Genomic DNA, 27,018 nt, shown 5'->3' with positions numbered 1-27,018 from the left:
AATGTTTAGAGTTGGAAGGAATCTTAAAGATCATCTAGTTCAACCCCCTTGCCATGGGCAGGGACACCTTCCCCTAGACCAGGCTGCTCAAAGTCCCATTCAGCCTGGCCTTGTACACCTCCAGGGTATCCAGAACTTCTCTGGGCAGCCTGTTCCAGTGTCTCACCACCCTCACAGTTAAGAATTTCTTCCTGATATCTAATCTAAATCTCCCCTCTTTCAGTTTAAAACCGTTACCCCTTGTCCTATCACAACACTCACTCCCTGCTAAAAAGTTCATCCCCATTTTTCCTGTAGGCCCCCTTTAGGTACTGGAAGGCCACTATAAGGTCTCCCCAGAGCCTTCTCTTCTCCAGGCTGAACAACCCCAACTCTCTCAGCCTGTCTTCATAGGAGAGGTGCTCCAACGAAGACCAGCATTTATGATCAGAAATGATATTTTACAAACTAAAAAAGAATACAGGAGGTGACAGAAATATTCCTCTAATTATTACGAGCTGAGATGCCCACCTGTGGTTGTTGGTTCCATCCAGTCTCTCATTAAATACCCCAACAGGGTGGCTATTGCTGGAGGGACCCTGCAGTATCCCAACCAACTCCCAACCAACCAGTACCAACAGGCTAAAGAAGGATTAGCCGTAAGATCAGAGGCCTGTGGTTCACATGGGTCAATGGATGACTATTGATTTAAGGTGTTACATGACTTTGGGCCAGGCCATTCTCTATGTCCCTCTGGCAGATTTGAGATGGAAGTTTACATGCTAAAATTTTTACTTTCTGCTCCTTTACACGGGTGTAGCAAACAGCAGGACTTGAGGTTTGCATAATCCAAAATACTACATGCTGGCATACAGGCAAAATTGAAGAAGTTAAGACTGATACCAGCTTTTGTATCTGTTGATTTACTTTATTTAAAATTTGTAATATTAATAGAGGAGTCAAAATGAGGTTTCAACTGCATTGGTATGAACCTTCAGTACTGGTAAGGAGAGAAAAACAGCTGTATATCAGGATTCGGTTATATTTCCTATGAAACCATGCAAGCGCTGTTGCACCTCTTAGAAATGTTCCTGCCAAACGCTGTCATATTCTGCCCCTCTTAGATTAGTACCTCAGTACATATTTTTGTTATCTTTGGAGCAGTGTCAGCACCATGTAGCCATGTAATACTGTGACAAAACCTGCTCCTTCACTCACATGAGTAAAGCAAGCAGAGTTTGACCCTAAATTGGAGAGCTTTGTAAACAGAAGCTATGTATTACAGTCACAGAAATCTGACCTCCAGATCTGTGGAGCTGCATATTTATGATTTTCCAATGCTTGACTAGATTTTAAAATAAACCAGTCTGTAAATACAAGGGAAAATCTAACTGCAGCATTGTGAAGTTGTGCAATGCAGCACTCCAGATTTGTTTTCTTCACAACTCTCTAGAACTGTGGGAAATATATAAGTAACTAAGTGCCTTATTTATTTCTTTTACTTATTTTCAAACAACCCATACCCTAAGGGAATATCTTAGTGATCTACAGTATTGTGAATTTTAATGTATTTTTTGATGGTATCGTTTGACTTTCCAGCTAGGATCAAGGGTGATGGTTCATCCATTAGAGACGTACTCTTGGATTAAAGACAACTGGATTGACTTTTTTTGTAATATCACATACTTCCCTGGGCAAATTAGTGAGTCTATAGCTCTGTTTGCATTTGCACAAAAATAGCATTTTTCAGTCCCACGGGCATGTTGTGAGGGACCTCAAAGACTGAGATGTCTCACATATTGTTGTAATTGGAAGTCATATAAAATGTGCAGCAGGCAGATATCTTAAATGTTAAAATGAAGTTACAACTCAGAAGTAATTTCTAATTTGTCATTATGTCATCCAGTAAAAGATTGAAATAAGGAGAATATTGCAAATTTTTTCTTGGTCTCAAGTAATAACTGTGTGCATTTTTGTCTTGGGAGACAACTCACAGCTAATGACGTAATTTTCATTTCAGATATCAACCAAAACAAAGTTATTCCAAGTTGTTACTCTTACAGAGATTGTACTGTATTAAAAAGAACTTAACAAGCATATGCAAAATTCAGATTGTCAGCAAATATGGCTCAGCATAACTCCACTGAAGTAGCTAGAACTAGACCAAGTTGGACTTTCTGACAGTCTGTCCTAGTGTCCCTACTCAGAGTTTCACAGTGACTGAAATTTTAGTTCACCTTTACAAAATACATTCTTTTATTTCTTAGCTTCTGCTTGCTTAATCACAGGTGAGTGACAAACTGAGAAGGATTAATGTGAAACCAGACCTGGACAGTATCAGTATCAAGCGATGAACATGACAACTCTTTTTCCTTTGAGAAAATTAACCAAAATAAGAGGGGTTTGAAATGTACATTAGCTTAAAAAAAGCAACCACTTTCTGATAAAAGGACATAGCCATGATAAAACTAGATAACAGCCCAGTCAGTTGTCCACTGAATTGTAGAAGACAAGATAGAAGTTGCTTTAAATTATTTATGGTTATCCAATAGGCTAGTGCAGAATTTTTCTGTGCTGTAATTTCCTACAGATTTGTCCAGATACGAATGCTAAATAGCTCATGCTAACGATTCCCAATCTTGCCACTGGAATATGATGCCACAGTCCAACACCTTTCACAGTTTTGGGTGCATTTGTTAATGTTTTACTTTCATTTTCCTACCTCATTTTTCCTACATACATTCTTCTCTATCGAAAAAGAAAAAAAAAATCATCTCTTCTCATTGCCAGTATCTGCATTTCCTGTATCCTGCAAACAGAAGAAGTCTTCACCTTCCAATATTTTTTCCTGAATGTATTTACTGTTAATATTCCATTTCAGTCTTTCCATTCCTTTGCTCGCATTTTGCCACACACCTGACTGCCTTCTTCCCAATTTTGCGGCATTTATGTTGCAGCCTTTACGCTTTCCAAGCAGCGCTGTGCCAGCTCTGTGCTGACTGCAATATAGCAATCACGTCCCACCAGAGTTACAACAAGATCGTGTCAGATCAGAGTTGTGCAATAGTCATATCGGATATACCACACTCTTCTTATACGATTACCTATGATGGGCTGTAGTCAAGGCTTGGGGTTATATTAAGAAAAACGCCTAAGGACTTTTAGAGCAAATATAGGGAGCTGAAGAAAAACAATGTTTCAAATAAAAGGGAAAGGCCGCTTCCACTTCGACAAGGTAGAGGAAAAAAGAAACTCCGTTAGTGATATTGCAAGGCACTAAAAATTGAGTGGTTCAGATTTACAAGCAGCCAACAGATTACCTCTCGCATGTCAGTCTTGATGAAAGCAGTATTTCAGTCTTTCCCTCTTCAGGCTGTACTCTTGTGGCCATCAGCACATTGTCAGAGCCTGGAAATGCTGTCATGAGGCGGTGTGAGGGAAACGAGGCAGTTGTGCAACCATGCTTTGGGTACTGTAAGAGCTGGTGTGGTGGAACCGAAGAATACTGAGAGCTTTTGGACTCTCTCTGTAACCTACTTACCCAAGGACATTGCTGTATGTTGGGTTACAAGCCCCTTCCTCTCAGGTTGCATGGGGAACATGGTTTAGATCAATGGGGAGAAGAGGAGAAGAAAATAGCCCAGGTAGAAACATCTCTGGCTGGCTGGCTGGACCAGGATCATGGAGATCAAAAGGGCTGGACACATGTCAAGCAGATTGTGCTGAAACAGGGAAAGAACTGGTTTATGGCTTAACATAATGGGCTGTCTTGCCCAGATTCTAATGTTTAACACAAAATGAGGAAGAAGGAAAAACAAACGAAAAGCCTTATTTGACCAACCTTTCATTCTTTTCCAGTGGACTTACAATGTTTGGGTGAATAGAGGTATCCCCCCGCTAGCCTTCCATAGCCTGAACATGGAAAAAATTTCATTTTCCTATAGCGGTTCATTCCAGCATGTCCTTAAACGGCTGATTTCTCTGTTTTGCTTGTTAATAAATATACATAAATATAAAAAATAAAACAAAGACACACCAAAATCTGCACACAAGGGTATACAGCAAGAGGGAAGAGTAAACCGTGTTGATTGTAGAATATGGATTGATTAGAGAGTAAGATGCTTCCATAATTTTCCTTATTTGCAATCATATAGAGAAACCTTTTAAACATGGAAAATACCCTGTCTTTTAGATTTTGTTCCAGACCTTGTCATTACAGGACAGTTTCTCAAATGCCAAGTAAAAATAACAACAAAAAAAAGGTTGCTTCATGGTATCCATTCAAGAATTTTGCATTATACAAAATGTATGTGCTGACATCCCCTTACATAAAAATATTACCTAGGCCAAGGAAAAAGAATGTCAGTAGACATAGTAGTTAATACACTGTCTATTGTTCTGATACTCTCTGAGCATCCCATAGAAATTAAGTGCGTTTCTATAAAACCATCAGAATTTCTTTTTCCATTCAGCTGCGCTAGTGCTAACTGGCGTGTTAGGGCGGGAGTTGATTATGCGGCTTAGGAGGTGAATTGGTTTGTATCCAGACATAAAATGAGTTGTCTTCCAGAATGATATAAGGGGATTTAACTTTGCTCAGTCAAATTTCAGTAAAATAAATAGACCCAGAGGGTCAAATGTACTAAAGGTACTGTGTCACTGTAACAAAACTACATTGCTAAACATGTTTTGGGATAGGGTTTGAGGTTTCAAATGCATAAATCTTAGCTTGTTTATTCGTGTGGCAATATGAGCCACACCAAATCTTTTAAACCCTTTATTAAAGATAGAAAAAAAGGGGGAGGGGGGATAAAATATTTGGAATGCAGAAAAATCTCCAATTTCCATTCACTATTAAGAATCTGTCTGAGGAAAACACCATTGCGTAACAGGCTTAAAGAGATAGTCAGAAAGACAATTTATTGCTGTTTTTATTTTAGAAAAGAGAGTTATTCAGTTCACTGAGACGGGCTGGAGCTGCTAGGGGAGCTATTGTCAGAGCCCAGTCCTTCCCTGGAGAGGCAGGCAAGACGAATAAGGGACAAAGAAGGCACAAGAGCTGCAGGGGAAGGGAACTCGGCCTCTCACTCTGGCGTTGGCTCTGAACAGCAAGTTCATTGCTAGAAAAACATATTGTCTGCTGGTCCCAGGGAAACATGGAAACTGCAGCAGTGCCCTCCTGTCTCCAGCACAGCTTTTTGGAAGCTGTCAATTAACAGCATGGTGGCAGCTGCCCAAAGGACTTAGCGTTAACATCTCAAGCAGACTCTACTTAAGCAGAAAACAAAGGGATACGCATATGAAAAAGGAAGGAACAAGGGAGGGAAGGAAAAGCACAAACCAGGGGACTGTGGTGGTCTCATTCCAGATGTTGTTCAGGATTTAGCCAATGCAAGTGGAGGTGTGAGGCCACCTGGATTCCTCCTATTGGTCCAACCCTGTCTGTACACCTTTCATGTTGATAATAAATGCCCAGGGCAAAGGAGCCACAGGGGACTGTCTACAGGGGATGGGGCAAATGTCTGGCGCGATGCTGGGCTATGCTCCCGTTGTCTACCTGTCTTCCTGTGGTTTGGGTCAAATTTTACTTCCTTGCAGCTGACTCAGCAGGTTCGGAGCACCAGAGAGGCGGAATAGCCCATCCTCTCATGATTTTGCTCATCAGCAAGTCTTACTCTCCCGTATATCAATTTTGTCCCACTAATTCTAGTCCCGCATTTTCTTCTTTACTGGACATGATTTCAGCATAGTCCTTGGGGCTTATCGCTGTGTCTTTTTTGCTTGAAAAAACTGTCATTTTGTCTTTAATTTTTACTGACCTTTGCAAATTATTTTATGTAACAGGCTGAGCTGTACACTGGTCACCTTGAACTATTTAGAGCGTAGGCCTTGGCACAGCAGGATCTAATTTTTCTTATTTGCAAGGACATTCCTTATCTCCTCTAAGGAATGGAAGCCTGTATAGTGGTCATTAAAGATATTAGAATGCTTTTTATGAGATTAAATCTTTCAACCCCGTTGTCCTATCTAAACAATATGAAATTGTATAATTCAGGACTTTTTACTTGACACACATTCTCAAGGGGAACTAGTGTAAAACAATTCAGACATGTCTGATGTGTCTGACAGGCTGTAGGGGAAAATGTGCTGCGCTTAAAAATTCTGATGTCTTCTGCGACAAAGCCTACATCTCGTAAGTTTGGTGCAAGGACTTAAAATCTGATAGAAGATAGCATTTGTGCCAGGGACGTGTTGTTTTTATCCTCATGAAATAAGTGTATGAAAAGCCATGGTGCACGTTTAATAAAGATGACTTTGATTTTACCACCAAACTTTCCCAAAGGTCCCATTTGCTATGGATAGGCACCTACTACTGTGAGCCGTAAGAGGTCTAGGCACCCAAATGGAAAGCAGGAGTCTGTCCTTCCCCTGGTTCCAGCAGCCCCATTGTTCAAATCAAGAGTACAGAGGATGGAATTGTTCAAATGCACTGTCGAGAAAATCTCAGGCAGATATACCAGATCCCAGAGCTGTGCTAGATGAGGAATGAGGTCGGGAGAAAGGAATGGAGAGTTAGGGCGGTCCAGCCAAGTAGACTGGGAGCAAAGAGTGTCATACTGGGAATGAGCAAAGAACTAATCAGATTGGGAGATCGGAAGCTGGGTTCCACTGTGACTTGCTGTAGGAGAAGAGCGGGTCTGGGATGAAGCAGAGAAGGCAAAGGACAAGGATGGTGAGAGGCAGGAAGAGACGCAGCAGGTTAGCTTACATCTGGAGTACACGTCTACCCAATTACTTGTCACTCCAGCCGAGAAACAAGTCCTCAGTTCATGTTTCTCACCAGTGCCCATCAGCGATCCTCTTCTGGGAGTGCTTTACTCAGAGGATGACAACCCGTGACTGGTAGTGGCACTTCATTAGCTCAAGTAGCAGAAAGCTGTGCTAATTCTGCAGTTCTTATTCTGCTGAGGAAAATGAGGTATCATGAAGGAATTCATCTCTTTCCAGCTTGTTTTCATTTTTCTCTCTTTTTATCTGTAAGAAAATAAATGAATAATTTGTTAAAGACCATTACTGAGATTGCTAAGTCAAGCAATTGAAATAGGAAATAGCAGAATCAAATAAATTATATTTATTCTGTTTAATTAATTTTACCTAATGTGATATTAGGAGCTTATCTCCCCCTCTTATCCCTGTGTGGCCTGATAAGTAATTAGCCCAAACTCATTTAGAGCAGAGAATATGCTTATAAAACATAAACATTTCTTTCAGTATGTCTTTTTTTTTCACGTGTCTTCGCTACACGGGCTTATTTTGTGTGCTCTTTGAGTTAGTACAGTGGAAAAACAAGAATGCAACTATGTAGACATCCTGATATATCTGCTTTGTCCGTTGTGCCTGCTGCCCTCGCGTTTAATCTTGGTTGTGTCTAGGCTGTCCGCCCTGGTCACAGACTGTCTGTCCATCTCTGTGTGGTATCTAGAATATTTTGGAAGTGACTCATGGAACAACAATGCCAAGGTAATTTCCCCAAATATCTACAAAATATAAAGGACCCTTTGCTCACTCAGGGGAGTAGCGTAATGCTGCCTAAGAGGAAAACAAAAAGCTAATCATATTTTTCGAAGGAAAATAGGGGCCCATGTTTGCGTCTTGGCTCACGTTCCCTCTCTCTTCGAAACAAGCCTTAATGTTCCAGCTTATGTGAGCTATGGCTGAAACTGCCAGATCCACCTAGAGAGACAAGGTCTCGTATCAGAAGTCATTATTTTCACAGAGATGAAATTAATCCAGTATTAACCCAAGAAAATGACTGAAATTGTTGAAGAGTCTTAGCTGTTCCTAAGGCTTGCGGCTGCTCCACCCAAGCAATAGCCTGTACAAGAGCAGAGCTGCAGTGAGAATCCAAAGGAAGAAATCATTTATTAGTAGCTAATAACAAAAAGCGTATGTTGCTCCGTTGTTCTCTGCTGGGGGGGCTCTCGGTGAGGATCCAGCTGTCGCGGATGTGGGAGCAGGATACAGGAGCTGGTACGGCAGGACGGCGCTGGGCTGGGCAGGCAAGCATGCCACTTGTTTAATTTTGTCCCCAGTCAATGCTGGGAGCTTATCTCCACCTCTTATCACTGCCCGGCCTGTTAGGGAATTAACCCAACCTCATTTACAGCAGAGAATATTCTAATGTGGTGTAAGTATGTCTTCCAGTCTATAATTGAATGCTCTTAATTATATAACAAAATTGAATGTCACAACGTCGACGTCGCTTCGTCACGGACGTGTTCTGGAAGCCATGGCCTTCACCTTGATGCTTCCACTGCAAAAAGGCGGGATACTTTACAGCATGATCTCACCCAAGGAACTGTGGAATGATTACACACAATGTGTGCAATGTGCACTTATATCACAAGTGCGAGCTACGGTTTATATCCCCTCGCTGCTGTCAGCCTTGCAAGCAGCAAGTGACCCTGGCAGTGACATTTCGGTCAAGGTCTTGATTCCAGAAAACAAGCCTGTTCTTCAATGCACTCCCATTCAGAAAAGTGTGCAAACGCACACCAAACTTACCTTCAGTAGGTGCTTAAAAAGAAAGCACACATTTAAGAGCCTCTCCCGAATAAGGCTCTTTACTTCAACTGCTCTATACATATAAATACATATGGGCTTTGCTGGGCAGAGTCACAAATTAAAAAAAAAAAATATATATATATATTTAGTTGTTCAACTTGGAGAACAAGAACAATCTAATTTTGGAAATGAGGTTAAACCTCTGTGAAAATAGTAAATAAATTGTCATTATGAATACATGTAAGAAACACTGATGCTCCTTTATGGAGGCCGATATCTAAAATAACAGCAGTCTGTACTCAAAACACAGAAACATATTGCTGCTCAGGACACAGGAATATATATAGCACAAGAAGGTGGAAAAATTTCACCAGATACCATTAAGGAATCTGGGCTATGTGTGGGTCTGATTTTATGGGAAAAGTAGAAGAAAGCTGAGAACAGACTGCAGAGTTTTACTTTTAAAAAAAGCATAGAAGTAGTAGTTTTGTATTAAAACTTGGATAAGGAAAAGGCTAGGAATTGTAGCAGAGGTAATACATCCTGAACATATTCAATGTAACAGGAGTCTGTGTGCCCTCTTACATCAACAGCATCACCTCAAAAAGCACAGTCAGATCTAAGCTCAAACTTAACAAGCTGAAGCTTAAAGAACTTGGTACATCAGTCAAATAAAAAAGGACTACTTATTTTATAGATATTAGTAACCTTGCAGATCAACACCAGATTGCACACCCAAATATTTATGGTTAAACAACAGAACTGTCTCTAGTGCAACACAGTTTGATTAAAGATCTCTCGTTCAGTCTAGGTAATAAAAAATAAACCGTTGTTGCTTATGACGCTAGTAGGCTCCAGATACCTTTGAAGATACATGAAAGGCAAAACCCCTTTAATCAGGGATCATGTAATTTCCACTGTGGCATGACTACCTGAGTCCCACACCTGCCAGCCCTTCTTGGCATGGACTTTCTCCCCAGTCTGTCATGACTGCAGCAATCACACGGCAGTGCCTTGGCAACAGGCCCCCGGCTCCTTGAGGCATTCGGCAGACTGCTTTCAGTCTGGACATCAGCTACTCTCTGCATCGCTGGAGCAAGAGCTTTATTCTCCACCCCTTCAGTAAGGTTCACAACTATTACCTCCAGTGGCAGCTAATAAAACAAGGTAGCTAACGCAGGTTTTGCTTCACAGGGAAAACAAAGCAATTACGGGGAATATATTTGATTCTGTAGTAGCCCTTATGTTATTCTTACTGTCTTCTTCCTATAGCAAGGCTAAGGCACGGAGCAGAAGCAAGGGTCTTCCATTCATATCTGTCATTTCTTGGTGTTTCTAGCGGACACAGTTGAGGTTGATCACCATCATTCCTGTGAGGTGGGTCTTCTTAAAATCTCTAATAAGCGTCCTCTTCTTCACACACACTGGTCTCCACAGGATCGTTTTGTGGGAGATTCTTGAGGGCTGCCATTCAGAGAATGCGCACCAAATACATCCTGTGCTCCCTGCTGACTCTGGGGAAAGTTGAGCTGGTGGGCTCGTTCAGCTCCACGCTGAGGGCAGAGCCCAATGTTCAGACTTTTTCATAGGCACATTTTCATTCAAGGCATCTATTTTTCTAGCGCCTTTGATGTCTCTACTTTCCAGGGTCTATTTTGACATTGTAATTACATGTAAATAATATTTTTTAAAAAATCTTGGTTTCGTTCTGGGACTGAGTGTCTTGGATTTCCATATGCTGAAATGAGTATGAATGGTGGAAGACTCTCCTATCCTTGCTGTCAGTTCCTTCCTAATTACTCAGAAGTGGGACATGGACAGGACAGGCAAGCTGTTCTACTTTCCCAGAATTTGTGTTTTCTAACATGACTTTGATGCTTGGTATTAAGCTTTCAGGGATGTTTGTTTTGATAGCTGATTTTGAATCCTGTTTGGCTTACTTTTTTTTGCTAGGTTATGTATCTTCACAGCTTTTTTCAGGTCTACAGCTCAGTAGCACAATGCTACTAGCACAATTTATGCTTCCAAGATACATGTAATCCACCCCATGGTATGCTGCTACTTGTGCTGCCTACAGAGTAGCTATGTATGATAATGCAAAACAGCAACAGAAAGCAAGCGTACCCTTGTTTTACACCAGTGTTCAAAGTGAACTGGTCTACCACTTAGACGCATTCCCAGATGCAGCCATCCATCCCTTTCTGCAAAGGCATGATGATGGAGGCTGAGCTGAGTGCTGTAGTTCCACGAGGCGTTCCAGAGTAAGTAACCTTAAAAAAATCAAAGAAAGTGGTGATGAGCAAAGCCTGTCATTGCGTGCGTTCTCTCAGTGTGCTCTTTTGTGTGAATATCCAGTTTTCTGGGCCTGAGTGCAGAGGTTGTTCACTTCCAATTCTGCATCCATCATCTGTGTTGTCTTGTGCGGCATTCCACTGCAAATGACCTCCCCTACAACATTGGGTAGAGAGACACTTTCCCAATCTCCTTTTTAAATATTTTAACAACTCCATGCTCCCCCTCATCAAAAGTTGTTTCTTCCCATATTGTATTCAACAACTTTTTAAGTTGCACTTCTGCAGTGACATTGTGGGCCCTTAGCATTTCTACTACGTTCAAATCGTCTTTCATTGCATTGTTGCTACTACCTACTGGACTTCAACTTGCTTTTCTGATATCACTACTGAGCCAGTGACAATCTCCAGTTGTTTGAAGTCACATCATCTCATGTTGCAGTATCTCATGTCAAGGGAGGGCTGAGTTTTTGCTGCTGGCTTCTTTAAAATGCTTTGCCCAACTATTTTATCTCAGTTGTATGCATTTCCCTATCTTTGCTTCTGATCACCCCATTTCCTGTTTAAACTAGCCACACAGGATTTTTGTAACTTGGTAAACAAGATCTGTGGTTTCCTACCATGGCAGGAGCTTCAGTTTCAAGTGTTAGGTCTTTAATGTATCTCTGTTCATCTTTCCTTGAACATTATTTTTCACTGATTTGTCTGCTTTCGTGTTCCATTTTGTAATTCCACGCTTTTCATTGGTCTTGGCATTAATGAATTTTTACTTCTGAGTTTTTATTTTCTATATGATTGGGCTTACTCAATTTGTTGTTATGCCCCTATTGAAACTGCTGCAGATATATCACATTGTTTCATGAGGCAGCAAGGCAAATTTAATGGCTCACTCCCACTGAGAGGGCTCTGCCCAACCTTAACTCCTTCCAATCTTAACCACATGTTCCCACCTCCTCCTTATGCTGTGGTGCTCATCTGTCTCTTAGTGAAATAGTTCAGCTAACTAAATCAGCAGAAATCCAACCAGTTTAAAAAACCTAATTAGCTTCTGCCAGGTCAGTGAGCTGAAACAGCTCACAGAGATGTTGGACAAGGGCCAGTATTATCTCAAGAGAGAGACTAGGAACACCAGGACAGGACCTGGAGAGAGACGGGGTCACCTTACATGGGTAGCAGCAGCTAAGTTTTACAGAGACTCACTCCTACTGGGAAATGTCATGCTGAGCATTCTCCCTTTGTAACACCGTTTCTCCACCTCACCTACCCTTGCCTTCAACAGTAACTTAAATCACAGAATCACTGAGTGATCCAAGCTGGAAGGGGACTCAGGAGGCCCCCAGTCCATCCACCTCACTCAATGCAGGGTCAACACTGAGCTCAGACCAAGCTGCTCAGGGTTTTATCCAGTCATGTCTGGAAAACCTCCAATGATGGAAACTGCCAAACCTCTCTGAGCAACCTGTGCCAGTGATTAATTATCCTCACAGTGAATTCTATTTTTTTTCTTATAAATCTGCGCATGGTCAAAGTCAGAATATCATGCAGCACTGTGTCATTTTCAGCTTCACTGATTTCTGAAGTCATTTTCCCTTTGAAGTCCATCCTTCCCAGACTTTTCTGCTTGGCATTACAAAGACCATCATTGATACCACAATTTATATAGCACATACCCCAGGAGGTGTTCATGTCAGTATCTATTTCTCAGAGTCTTTTTGCCACCTGGAAGGTCCACATTCTTAAGCCAGCAAAGTGCTTAAGACACCAAGGTGTCAGACAAGCACAGGCCAGTCTCTCTCCCACCATTTTGGTAGATCTTTCACACACTCTTACTATTTTAACACAAGGGCCTAAGTTGGCCGTATGACCCCAGCTCTGCTTTATTGGGAAAAAAAGGTTGTTAACCTATAAGTGACAGCACATAAACTTAAGCCAAGCAAGATAAATAAAAAAAGCAGAAAAGAGAAGTGAAATTGTTGAGTCGGTAGCAGTCACTCAAGGAGGGCAGGAAAAGTATTAACTGAAAAAGCTCTAAAACCCTGAGGAAAAAAAAATCAAAATAGAAGATAGCAACTCAGCAAAACTGAGGATCAGCCCATTGCAAAGAGCAATGGAGACTGGCACTTCCCCATGTGATTACCATCTGCCTGACCAGCAGAAACCCCTGGGTACCTGCATCAGAGGCAGTGAGGATATTAGTGCTTAGGCTAATAGCACGTTAGCCCCAACCATTTATTGCGTGTACAATCCAACAAATAGCATAATTGTTGCATGCTCATAAATTGTGCTTGTGGTCCTGCTTTTGAGCCTCTGTGCACAGGAAAAGACATCCAAATAAAAGTAACCAAAAATGCTGAGATGCTTCTACTATACCACTGCTCTATCCATTTCTTGATTGTTATATTCACCTTTGGTATTAAAGTGGTCCATGAAAAGAAGTAGGCTGAGTTTTGGTATTTTTTTAACTCCTACTTTGAAGACCATTTTGGAAATGCATGCTTGTGCTCTTCTCCACGTTTCTCTGTCATAGCACAGCATTGTGCAATATCCATTCTGGCATGTGGGGTGCGATGCATTGCTCAGATCACCTGTTTTGCTGGCACACTTCCTTCTTCGCCATCCTAATTGCCAGATGACACTCAGCCTTCGTGGGGTGACTCAGCCTGCAGGCTGGCTGGCTCACCCATCATTCCCCCCCTGTCATCCGCACACGGATGTGTGTCAAGGCAGGATATGGGTGGAGATGGAAGCGCAGCCCAATTACAGAATCAAGAACGCAAGAGGGAATGCGTGAAATTAATATCGATAGAGTGCAAACGCTGGCTTTCTTCCTAAAATCTTAAACTCTACTCACCTCTTAGGATAACTTCCAGCAGAGCCAAACAATTGGGCTGGTGTTGCAACCTAGGGAAATTATATTCACAGACATGGAATAAATTCAGGCAATTCACTGTATCGTCCATTAGCCAAAGAAGTTAGCCACTGAAGCTCAAAAAAATTATATAAAAAAAAACCCAACTAGGAACAAATGTAAAGAAAAGTTACTTTTTGAAGTTGAAATAAACTATCAGTTTATTTCAGATAAACAAGATTATTTTAAAAACTTAAACAGTGGGGGGAATGTCAAAGTTTGGGAGAAGATGCTGAAGATGATAGCGTGATGAGAAAAAGTGTCAATTTGGCTTATGAAGCCCCATGCTGTCCTGTAGCAAGGTCAGCTGTAATCCTAGAGACTCATCAAGGAGACAGTAGTCTTGAGTTTGGGGAAGGAAGGAAGGGTGAGTCTGCTGTCCCATACATTTTTGCTGTATGAGCAGCTGGTAATCGGAGCAGTAGCCCTCTATGACAGGCCAACACCTGGTGATCTGCCCAGCAACAGGACCCCGGCATCTTGCCAGCACTTGACTATTTAGTCCAACAGCAGCTCTGAAAAACTTCTTTTTCCATTGGTGGGTCAGTACAATTTGTGGCCTCTCTATGCTCAACACGGTCAACAGAATTTTTTTGGCACGTGCGCAGTTGTTTATCAAGGCAAGGCAAGGCAAACATGCAGTGCCACTACCGCCTCAAATGAGCAAAGTTAATTTCAATATACACTGAAGTTTCCTGGAAGCCAAAGGAAATCGTGTTCCAGTTGAAAATTAGGCGTACGCGTAAATGTCTGCCAAATTGCAGCCTGTACACACAACCTGATGTTATATGTTTTCTGGTTTACCAATATTAAAAAATTCCTTCAGATCTAAAACTACCCAAACTTTCTCATAAAATGAAGGGGACCTTTTTCTTCTTGGATGTAAAGAAAATGCATGTGTTATGAATAGGTGACTACGTATGGCTTTTCAGAATTCAAAAAAGATGGCTTTTCCATGCTCATCATTAACCTTGATTAACCTCATTAATTCCCATCATTAATCGTTCATGCAAATGAGCAGCTGCCTCGAGGAGAGCGAGACCCAAATCACTGTCAGAGCTGAGGGAATGGCAGGTGCAGCTCACCACCTTCTCCAGCCTGGGAGCTGCCTTGACACCAAGCAGCTAACACCATCATTCCACTGGCCAGGAAGCCCACGGGCAGCCCAGGCAACCTGCTCTTTCTCCTGCCAAACTGGCTGGAGCTTGAGAAGGAGCTGTGGCTACCAGAAGGATGTTGTGGACACAGGGCATGAACCCAAGGAAACCATGCTCCAATGGTTCCAATACTCCACTAAGAATGAATCTATTAACTGCCGGTGGTGACACCTGATGGGAGCATATCAAATCTATGTTTAAGAAGCAGAAATAATTTAATCACTTACAAGCCAGTGAATCCTACTGGCATCATATATAGAGTTTTATAACACATTTTGAAGGAAGTAATAATTGATAGCTGGATAAATGGGAAAGGGATTAAAATGCATCGATTACTTGAAAAGAATAGATCGTGCTATAAATCATTTTCTTCCATAAAAATGGAGACAAACATACTTTTAGGCTGCTGGAAAAAAATAGCGTTTGGTATAAATCAAGCCTCAATGAAAGTGTTAAGTGATGCTTGTATAAATATGCCACATTGGACATGCTGTGCATGCAATACACACTATGCGATATGCAATGTCATTTAGGAATGTATAACAGATAATCAGCAAAAAATAGAGCAGTGAGTAAGGCTGACCATGATCCCTCTTCCTGCTTACACCCTCAAGTCTTTAGAACACATTGTTTGAGTATGATAAGTTTTACAGCTACATTTCATGGCCAAATTGTGATATATACAAAGTCACATGTGATGGGACTTCATAAGCCTGTGAAAAATATGGGGCCAGTTAAATTGAGGACTCTGGAGAGAGACCACCTGAGAAGTTAGGGTATGAACCCAGGAAGTGAGTGAGAGATATGAAAGAGAAGAGCAGAATGTTCCCGCTAAAGCAGTTGGAAAGGGAATTCCAACACGAGAAAAGCAAGATGATGCAGGCCTGAGCAGATCCTCAGCAGCAGGGACATCACATCCAGCACAGGCGCTCTACTACGTCACCACAGCACTAGTTATTAACGTGGCAGTTCAAAGTGACTTGTCACTAAATGGTGGCAATTGTCACTAAGTTGAGCAGCCACACAGCTGCACATGGCTGACTCGTGTGTAAGGGGGAGGGGGTGTTACATCCTTTGGTAAGAATAGAACAACTTGTGGTTTGTGCAGCAAACCCCGCATTCAGAGAAGTGGAGGGAAAACTGAAAAAAAAGTCTTTTCAGCCCTAAGAGATTACCAATGTAGGAAGACATATTTAACCATTTTCCTGGACAACCGTCCCCAAACTTTCTCCTCCTACATCATTTGTGTAACCTGCAAAGTGCTAGGAAATGCAATGCATATTTGGTGCATTGCATTCCTTCTTCTGAACAATGGCAGCCCGTCTGGTTACTTGTTTCTGTAGGTGATACTCCAATGGCTGCCACCGGTACTTTCTGGGATTATGTAGCTGGGTGTTTCCACATTGCTTCTGCCACTTCATGCCCTCCTTCTTGGGAAAAAAAGGTCTAGATTTAGGTTAAACCATAGTGACAAGAATGAACGGTTGCCCCTAGCACGGTTCTGTGGACTGAATAGGCTGAATTGAGACATGTTTTCTTCGTGAGGGTATATCACTAAAGTAAGAGCATCTCTTTAGGAAGAATTAATTAGAGAGGAAATAGATACTGAAAGAGCCTGTGCGAAATGGGTGAAAATAGAAAAAGAGAAGGAGCTGGCTGGGGAAGGGAAGTAGCTACAAAAGAGGAAGAAACATGAGCTAATGAAGGGGAGAGAGTATACTTTTCATTATTCTATACAACACCATTGCCAAAATATGTCAGTATCAGTTGCTTGCATTTGTGCAGGCTCTGTGGCTGGATCTGTGGCAACCCTGTAGCTCCTTCCTTCCAGCCGATGGCGAGGAAGCCACAGCGCGCTGCCAGCTTCTTTTCACTTGCTTGGTGAGCAGCAGCATTGTGGGGCCCCTGTTAAAGTCCTAGAGCAGTTTAAGCAGCTTAAACTGCTTTATAAGCTTAAAGTGTCTAAGTCTTCAAAGCTGCTTAAAGCTATTTAAGCTGATTAAGACTCTTTAGGCTGTTGGCGTGTGCCAGGGGCTGTACGCAACATCCTGGCCTACAAACCAAACAGTCCACCTTCGGGTTTACGGGTCCCAGCAACAAAACTGCTTCACCAGCGCTGCCCTAAGCAAGCTCAGATGATCTGAGATTTGTTCACTTCGGTCTAATTATCCCTCTGCACTTTGGGATTAAGGCTGTCCTTGAGACCTGACAAGTTTGTCCCAGGATCTTTGAACTTCTGCAGTTTATTACTGTTGTTCAACAAGGGTAGGGTGTCTAATGGTAGACCTGAAGCTAGCCAGATTCATTTGTTCAGTATTCATCCATTTGCACAGCAAAATTCACAAGCTCTGGTGTTTGTTAATAAGAGAGAAGGTTCTCATGCAGTATGAAATCATTACTCTGGTGTCTACAAGTCATAAATATTTTTAAAAGAACAAAAAGACCAGCAGACATTCAGTATGGCATAACAATAAACACCGAACCTAAATATTTGTGAACTTCCGGAAAAGTCATATTTGGTCCAGACCCTGATCTTATCTTTGAGGCTTATGACCATTTTTTACTACACTAAAATAACAATGGTGACTGCAAACACTACCAGTGTTTACAGTCTTACTAAGGTCAACACCACAGTGCACTGTGATGAGCAACGATTTTGCTAGAAAAGATTTCTGAGACAGGTTTTTTTTATATTAAGTGGTGATTAGAGTTTGTCAGAAGTTTTACACAGGTTTAAGTTTCTAACAAAGAGCACATTTTCTGAAAAACTTAGTTTTGCTCAGTTTTCCTTTGGGAGTATGATTTTAAAAAGATTTATTTTGACCTAACACAAAAAATATCATATTGCAGAATGCTACTTTATTTGCACTGTAATTCTAGTTGGCATTTTCTTGTGTATGCTAGGGTCCCTGGAGGACTGTGGTTCCTATAATGTTCACTGTGCTCCCCTACCTAAGATATATATGTGGTACGCCATGACTGCAGCAATTTGTGTTTTGAATGTTGAAATGTTCAGTTGTAATTCAAGCCCTCAAAACTTTCCAACCTTTCCAAAACACTTACATCTTTTTCTCATTCTCATCTCCCATTCCCATTTTTCTAATTTTCCAAATTAGAAAAAAATCTAAAATTTTGAATAAAAACAATTACTAAAATTCAGAATTTCTCACTGATCGAGAAGTCCTGACATGTTAGTTTTACTAAGGTTGGTATCTGTGCTGTTGTTTTGCAGACCCACTGGCATGAAAACAAGATTTTGTCCTTTTCCATTGGCAAAGATGATTTGATCTGTGTTTATTTTGGATATGTTTGTTTAATTCCTCATTTGAGCACTATCATAAATGATGAGGTCATTACTGCCCTGGGAAAAGAACTAGTTTAATAATTAACTTGGTCTTGCAAAGCTCTTCAACAACTCAGAAAAAATACTGTAGATTTCACATGAATCATAGAGATGTAGACTTGGATGGGATCTGAAGGGATTGTGTAGTCTTGTTATTCCTCAGTATTTTTAATCAAAGCTGTACCTAACCTTCCTGAGGTAACATAAACACAAACCAAAAAAACCCCACCACATAAAATCAAAGGAAAACAAGTTGTTTTTTTTTTAAAAAAAAAAAGTCCAGAGAACAACCTGTACAATCTTCCATAATGGCTAATGAATATGCCCAGGACCACATGTGGAATTTTCAAATGCTTTCTTCGCAAAAACCTGTTCTGGATTACCTTGTAATAACTTGCACGCTCTGTCATGGTTCCAGGGATCTCAGCCACCCACTAAAAAACATCCGCATAGTCCATCTCCTAACTTCGAAGCAAGACCAAAGTCGTCTGATGATTGTGGATGGCAGTCACTCTGATTTGTACCTAAAAACATTAATGACAAGGATTATAGAGCCTTCTTGGGTAATATATTCTGGTGATAATATTTTCTTTTAGTTACAACATGTTACTGTAATACCTCTTAGAGTATAGCTAAAAAAGTTTCCTTCACATTCTGCCCGTATCTTTAGTAGGCATGAAAAAAACATATCACTGCCCTCTTTATAATAACCTTTTATGTACTTGAAGGCTGTTGCACCCCACATAGCCTTATATTTTCTACATTAAAACAAAAGCAAAATTTGCAACCTTGCTTTATGGATCCGGTTTTCAAAACTTCTTGTCCTCATTGATCTTCTCTGGATTGTTTCCAGCTTATCTACATCTTTCTTAAATTATGGTGCTTGAGAGTAAAATACAGTATTTTAGCTGAGGCCTCACCAGTGCCAAGAGGAGGGCTAATTATCTCTTGTCTTACATATAATGTTACGAGCAGACAATTCAAGAGAATCTAGAATTACATTTATCTCTTTTCCTCAACAGCATTACACTGTTGACTCATTCCTGGCCCTCATTAATCACCAGATCTTTATCTGCAGTGGCATTCTGTGGTTATGCTTTTGATTTCGTCCTCCCGAATGTAGTCCTCTGCGACTGTTTTTGTTCAAATTTTTAATGTCTAATTCCAGAACCTTTCGGAACCTATCAAGACACTTTTGAAGTCTAATTCCGTCCTTGAGCACATTTTGCAAATCTTTACATGGTGTTATCTACCAGGCTTATAAGTGTATAACTATTTCTAATTCTGTCATACAAGTCTTTGTTGAAACGTTGAACAGAAGCCTACCCATTAAGAGTTGGGCAAGACTCCTCTTCATCATTCTCCTAGTGCTACTACCAACAGTCATGCGTTAGGTTTACATTTAACAGTGGATTGAATTAGGAGTGATTTCAAGTGGGGACAACTTTCCTCAGTTCATTTATGAGCATACAGGATAGCGTCAAAAGCCCTACTTAGGTCAAGATACATATTGGGTCAATACATGGTCATTTCTAATGCTTTTCCTTATCTGTTGGACTACTTGCCTCGTTCAAGAAGGAAATTAGATGAGTTTGACAAACACACATCAGCTGTTTCTTATCACCTTATTATTCTTATAGTGTGTATGCACTTACTTCTCAATAATTTGTCACATTATCTTCTTGGTATTGAAGTTAGGCAGAGTAGTCTGTAATTCCCTAGGTTCTTCATTTCCCATTTTTAAAAGCATGGTTTTTTTGGTTATAACCCTGCAAACCAGGTCTGCAGCCAAGAACTTCTTAATAGTGCCCAAATCTGAGCCTGCTCTCAATGCCATGTTTAAGAAACCTTACTAAATTTCCCTTCTCTTCCCTTCCCTCCCCTCCCCTTTTCTTCTTTTTTTTGAACTGTGTGCCATGATAGCAAGATTTAAGGAAGAACAAGTCTTTAAACTGAGTGGGTGGTTTGCTTAAAATAATTTGCAAAATGTGTATTGTAGTATCAGATTCTGATCGTTACCAAAAACTGGAAGTGTGATCCTGACAGTATTTCCATCGTAGGCTACATAGTTGCTGCAGGTCCCAGTGACTAATCCAGTCTTCCAGGAACTCCAAGAGATAAATTGAGAACCCAGTATGTATTAAGTATTCAGCAAGCTCTAGAGACTTGTATATGTCTAATTTATTCAAACATTCTTTTACTTGTTTTTTCCCTATTCTGGCGTATGTCCTTCCCCTTGTTAAAAAAATAGCGTTGTTAAGTACCTATCATTAATGTTTATGCGCACATGAAGAATGTAGCAAAATAAATAATAAAACATTTCACTCTGCTCTGGATATCTGTTATTTGTGCCTCTGCCCTTCTCTTACCCTAACTTCTTGGTATTTATAGAACCTCTTTTTCTTCCATTTTATGCTCCAGGAAAACTGTAACTCATTTTGTGACTTAGTCTTCCCAGTTTTATCCCTAGATATTTATGCTACTGCTTTATTACTCATCTCACCTATATGCCCTTGCTTTCACTCTTTGTAGGATTTCCCTTTTGATATTCAGGTCACTGGAGAATTCCTGATGCAGTTATACTGGTCTCTTACTACTTATCTGTCTTCCACATCAGGATGGCTTGCTAGTGCACCTACAGCACTTTATCATTTATTCCCAGGTTTATTTTCACAGAATCACAGAATGGTATTTTCCTTATAATTTCTTCACATGGGACAATTCCTAGCAGCACCCTGAATTGCTGCGGTATATAGGGGTTGTTTTTTTTAACAAGCTTCATTTAAAAACAAAACAGAACTGGTATGTTTAATCTGACATTTTTCACATGAGAAAAATAACAGGTTTAAAATTGATAATATGTGGCTCTAAGCAACTTAATTATATCCCATTTTAAAGGACTACTTTGCCAGTGAAAAAAAGGCACGTCAGGATTTCAGCGGGATGATTTATGATTCTGTCATAGTGACAGATGTTCTTCATGTATCTCTGACATCGTAATCTGGAATCAATGTGCTTTTTTTCATGTTTGCTGGTAAAAAGAAATGCACTATATAAATCCACTGTTATTTGTCTTCAATGCCTTGCCCTGCATTAGCTTGGAAAACTGGTCTGGTTTTGAGACGAGTTCTGTATTAAAACCACTTCAGTAGTGATACTGTACCACAAAAGCAGACCCAGTTGGGCCTCCTTACTGGACGCTTACCAGGCTGATACGCTGGAATCCAGTGAGGATCTGGCACGCTGCTGCATTCTTCTGAATCTTGGCAGACTTCAGCCATCGTCTCCATCTTCAGCTTCTCGGTTCATCCTGCAGGCTGAGATTTCCGATCTTAAGCCCCCTTTGTCTGAATTCAGGATTTATTACCCGTACCTCTTGGCTGCTGAGATGCAGAATTTAAGCCTACTGGGAGAGAGAATCACTGAAGCATGAACAGATAAAGGCACTGACTCATGGAGGAAGAGAGGTGTCAAACTGTACCTTTAAGGACCTTCTTTCTGCCAGGTACCGCCTCACTCACCGCGGTTCATTAGCCCTCCATCTCTAGCCCTTTCTTCGAACAAGAATTGTTCTTGGCACCTGTGTTTCTGCTTAAAGGACTGCTGAGAGAAGCTGAAGGGCCAAGACGTTAGTCTGACATAGTGGTGGAGTGACACAGACACATGAATATCTATATACATCCTTCTTGAAGTTTTGCTGATGCAGTGGTATTACACAAAAGGTTTCGACCAGCACAGCTCTGTCAAACAGGTATTGCACTTCTGCACAGCACAGTCACATTGTTGACAGCTGTGGGATAAACATAGCTGAAGTTCAAAGGTTCCCTAGAACACAGCTCATCTTGTCGGTACAGGGAGCTTTCTAACAAAACTTCTGCTCCTATCGATTTTTTATTATGAGGGCATTGCTCTGCTGTCCAGATCTCTGCTACAGTTATGTTTACCAGTTAGTCTTGTTCAGCTCTGAGTTCTCAGAAAAAAGTGCAGAGAACCATCATACCATAAAAGGAATTAATAAGCTATAGGGAAACCACTTCTGCCAGATACGACTTTATAACCTATCTTCACTAGGAAAAAGAAGCGTGACCAGATATTGGTTTACATTGGACTCTTTGAGAAGACCTAGCAGACTGTAGACCTTACAGCTCAAAGTAACCCCAGAGAAACATGTTACATGGGTATAATTTCCTTCCCAAACCAGTTATTTAATAGCTTTTATTCAACACTGTTCTAGACGTTGGTGACTGTGCCTTGAATATCTTACAAACGCCACTGTTTTCTGTCACTCTATATTCTGTGTTTCATATGCAGAGATCCAAACCCACAGTCTTCAATCACACGGGTGTTTTTTTTCTTTTGTCATCTATGTTACAGCCATTTTTCCAGGGCATAGTTCTCCCTCTTTTTCCAGCTGTCACAATCAGCGGAGGAATGGCTATCTAGGATCCTGTCAAGCTGCCTTCTTGTAGTCTATTGACCCATTACAAAGTAATAAGTGAAATAAATGTGGTGGTCTAATCTCTTTCCCTGCTGGATAAGATTCCGCATCACAAACACTACGCTATAATTGAGAAGCCTCAGAAGCCTTTGAAAAGGGTTCAGCTGTGGAACAGTACACGGCAACAGAGTTAAAGCTGCAGCGTGCAGGCATGCATGTTCACTTTTTTCCCCTGTGCTTAGCCCTGTTATTAGCCCAAAGATTTTACAAGCTATAGATTCACTTATAAAAATGTTGTGAAATATTGCAGCAAAGAATATTTGTTAACAGTGAGCCCTGCAGACTGGTGCTATTTTCTTATGAAAAGCACTGAAAACTAGGCTAGGCTAAGATTTACATAGAGAGAATGGTTCTGCACCGAGGGACACATTTATGTCTTTTACTGCTTCTCATGTCTCATTTCTATGAATGAGCTAGCAGAGAGGTGCAATCATCAATAGGCAATCTGAATGCTGAATTGAAAGACTTACTACCTGATTATTATCATCAGAGGATGACTGCTACGTACATTTCCTGAAAACTGCATCACAGACTGAATGAAACGAAGTCTCCCCTGCTTATTTCTACTGCGTGACTAATAGTGAAGATGCCTGATAAGTAAGAGGACATCTTCTACTGTAGATGTCTGAAGCCTTCATGAAGATGGAATTTCATTAACAAAGGCACAGCTACGTGGATAGGGGCCCAACGGAAACAAACTCAAGTGCATGTGCTCAGAGATGCTGGGATTCAGGCCAGTATGGATGCTAAAGAGGCACAAGAGTGGCTCTCCACCGCTGCTGATAACCCTGACCCTCATCCAAAACAGTCACACGACTTCCAGACCACAGCTGGTGCGCAGGACGCAGGTGCAGAGCAAGGGCGGGGAAGTGTGGTTCTAGCCATAACGGCACGTGTGGCCACCGTTTGAGATACTCCACCACAAGTTAAACTTAGCAAAACTGGAACAAGAAAGAAAATTACTTTTATGAAAGCTACAAAAGGGCTTATTTTCAAGATGGTAGAGCTTATCCGTGTCAGTTCTGCAGAGCTTCAGACATCTGCAAAGTTGAAGTCTCAGACTCTATTCTTTAGGGTTTAGGAAATCAACAGAAGTTAACCTTCAGGCAATAGACATGCCAGTAATTCACTATTGTGGTGCAAATACAGAAATCAAGTTTCACAGATGGTTACTATTTCCTCCTTTCCTCAGGGCTGCAGATCTTTCAATTTATTTGGTCTTTTTAAAAAAAATATAAGTGACATTGTTCAAAGATTTATACTGGCAAAATCAATATATCTGTCAGCTACTACACAAACTTATTTGGGTCTGAAATATTTACAGCATAGCAGAAAAGCAAAGTATGAGTGGAGTTCTTTGTGTTATCACAAAGCTGTCCTGTTCAGAAAATGTTCTTTTTAGTTTTCTCCATTTTGCATAGAAGCCAGAAACAATAAGCAGTAATCATGTAACTTCTTTTTAAACATATACCTTTAAATAGAATCCTTAAGGAAAAAATAATAATAATACAGCATCTGATAAAAATTTTGGATCATGGTCGTGAACATTTTCATATACTTTTAAGTCACAACTATTCTGTCTATCTTAGTAATTTGGTTCATAGCAATAGGGTAGCTTTGAAGCAAATCCCCAGGCTGTCCTCACTTGTAACATGTTAGTTGGTTTCTCAAAGTGGTGCTGGTGTGGACAAAATAGATTCCTGTTGGATGAAAACAAACTAGGAGCTCTGCTCTGCAGCACTCCAGCACTCAATGGAGTAGTGAGTCCTAAATCCTTGTGTGGACTTTCCACTGCAAGGACCTCCAGCATGTAGCTTAAGGTACATGCATTCCCAGAAGGCTTTCAGACTCCAAAGAGTGGCCTTAAAGCCTGAAGGAGATTACAGCATCAAGTACTGCATATATCTTCCTATTTGCTGTCAACTGCCAGCTCTCAACTGCTTTAGGGGTGTCTGCCTATCTGCTGCTTTATCCTCATTCATCCAGACTTCAGATCTGAAACGTTTCCCTTCTCATCTTTCCTGCCTTCTGTTTTGAACCCCCTCGCTGAAACCATCTTTCATTATCCTCCTTTTTGTATTATCTCTTCTCCACACTTCTACTCTCGACTACCTCTGGAAGCTCCCTCTTCCACTGGCCAAAAAATTCAGATAACTGCAGCCTGCAGCCCTGAAGATACAACATTTCCCTTGAACTTGTGCCATGAGAGAAAGAGGAGTTTCTCAAGGGGCAAGATAAGCCAGTGACTGTCTCAGAAGCTTGAGAAACTCCCACCAGCTGCCACCTGCAAGTGGTGAACAAGGCTGCCTTAAAAAGTCAAAGATGAAGACAGTCGTGGTGCAGACCAGTGGCTATAATCAGCAGTCAGGGTTGTGCTCAGTACAGGGAGTTTGAGAAAATCTTTGGGAGGGAGCACGCCACTGAGCCAGCATCTGCCTTGGATTTCCACACTATGAATCTCAGTGTCCCTATGTAGGAGACTCTGGAGGAATGTAAGCCCTTGGACATCACTCTTGGCACCCTGGACCCAAGTCCCACAGCAGACTTTTGGGAAGGCACATCCAGGGACACCTTGTCAGCTCCCTCCCCTACAGATGAAATGCCAGCCACCTCGTTTGCCATCAGTCCCAGTTCTGATCCCAGCAGTCGTGTACTCCTTTTCTACAACATCTCTGAAGTAGAAAGTGGGGACAGGGGAGCTGTGAGATTTCTGGTGGCATTACAGCACTGGTCTCAAAGCTGTGAAGAAGGGATGGATTTTGCCAGGCTGCTCCAGGGGACTATTGTGTTTTAAAATGCGCTGGAACCATAAGCTGTAGGAAAAGTCTCCTGCAGAGGAACTGCATGCATCATGACCCAGCCCCATCCCATACAAGTGCCTGGCTCAAGGCCAGGGCCCAGGTGAGCTGCACATGGGGACTTGTCATGATAACGCAGTTGTCTGAGGCCAGACAGTGAGGCCCTGCCTGGCTTCTCCTCCTCACTGAGCAGAGCCAGCTGTAAGCTTGTGACAATCACAAGTTTTGTCATTTGAATGGTTTTGCCAGCCTGTTTTCTGTTACCTGCACCTCTTCTTCTTATATCTGTCCTGGGCCTTTCCTTCAAGCTTTGCCTAGTGTCTGCTTTGCACGTGTTCTGCTTGGGCAGGGGCAGGGCAAGAGCGAGTCAACGACCCATTGCAGGTGGGAGCAGGGGAAAAGCTATTGACGCCCACTAGAGAAAGGGTGGGAAGGAAGGTTACCTTGCTTAAGGACTCCTTTCCCTTCCTCCAGGACCTAATCAGCCCAGCTCTCTGTTTTCTTATCAAGCGTAGCTGCTGCCTTCACAGCCTTTATTGAGCTTCCCCCCCCAGCCCCCGCCACTTTTTCTCCCCAACACTTCTTGCAGATCTTTTAGTAGGCAAACTACTGCTGTTTAATCACCCCCACTTGGTTCTTCCCTGTGTAGCCCCATGTACAGTGCAGAGCGTGTCCAGGGCAGTACTGCCTTCCCGGTCCTCCTGTGCCCACAGAGAAGAGGAGGGGGCTATGCATGCAGCCACTATGGGAACCAGTCCTCACTGGTCAACCCAGATGGAAGGGCTCATCTGCATCCCCATGGAGCTTGTGCAGCGTCAGAAAAAAACCATGAGTGGAGGTCATTGGAAGTGCAGGCATCTGATAGCAAGATGACTGGAAGCTTATCCTACTTCTGGCCTATGTGCAGAAAAGAAACAGTTAAACCTTGCAGAAGCACTTTTGCTGTCAGGGTGTGGCCTTATGATCAAACAACATAGGGTATATGATGAAAACTAAACACCACGAACCTTTCCCTTTTGGAAAGGAGGTGGCCATATCCCCACTGAGCCTGAGGCTGGAGTTGTAGAAAACGACACATCATGAGTCCCTGCACCAAAATCTGCTGAGAAATCCTTAAATCTCCTTTAGAGGTTGATCAAAGCCTCACAATGCAGGTAGTTGTATCTGCAGTAGGCTGGGAACAGGAGGGGAATATAAATCTTGTCAAAGGGCCCCCCTCAATTTAAGAAGTCATGGAAACCAAAGCTTGGAGAGTTTCACAGATGTCACCCGCAGCACTGCTGAAATAAAGAAGATTTGGAGGATGAAATCTCCATCACCTCTTTGCCCATGGTGGACCTGCCCACCACAAAGGGATTAGTGACTAAGGAGTAAGGGTCAGAGGCTGCGAGACACTTCAGGACAGCAACCACTCACTTGTGCATGGCGATGAGAGCTGAGATCTCACGTGAGGATGATGAAAATATGGCACTGACTCAC

General features: G+C 41.7%; 1 long non-coding RNA gene across 2 annotated transcripts; it reads right to left on the bottom strand.

The window, feature by feature from the left end:
• Positions 1-2,918: 2,918 nt before the first annotated feature.
• LOC128908227 (uncharacterized) lies at positions 2,919-26,039 on the bottom strand. 2 transcript variants are annotated; one of them, XR_008465885.1, is made up of 5 exons: positions 21,725-26,039; positions 21,449-21,646; positions 18,627-18,767; positions 10,669-10,814; positions 2,919-7,014 (listed from the first exon to the last, which is right to left on the bottom strand). It is a non-coding gene; the product is annotated as an uncharacterized LOC128908227 (long non-coding RNA). The 2 variants fall into 2 exon arrangements; XR_008465884.1 differs by having other exon boundaries at positions 21,449-26,039.
• Positions 26,040-27,018: the final 979 nt, after the last annotated feature.

The sequence above is a fragment of the Rissa tridactyla genome, chromosome 1 (assembly GCF_028500815.1).
Source record: "Rissa tridactyla isolate bRisTri1 chromosome 1, bRisTri1.patW.cur.20221130, whole genome shotgun sequence".
In the NCBI taxonomy this organism is placed as follows: domain Eukaryota; kingdom Metazoa; phylum Chordata; class Aves; order Charadriiformes; family Laridae; genus Rissa; species Rissa tridactyla.
The sequence above is the reverse complement of the archived record's forward strand: the minus strand, read 5'-3'. Positions and strand labels throughout refer to the sequence as shown.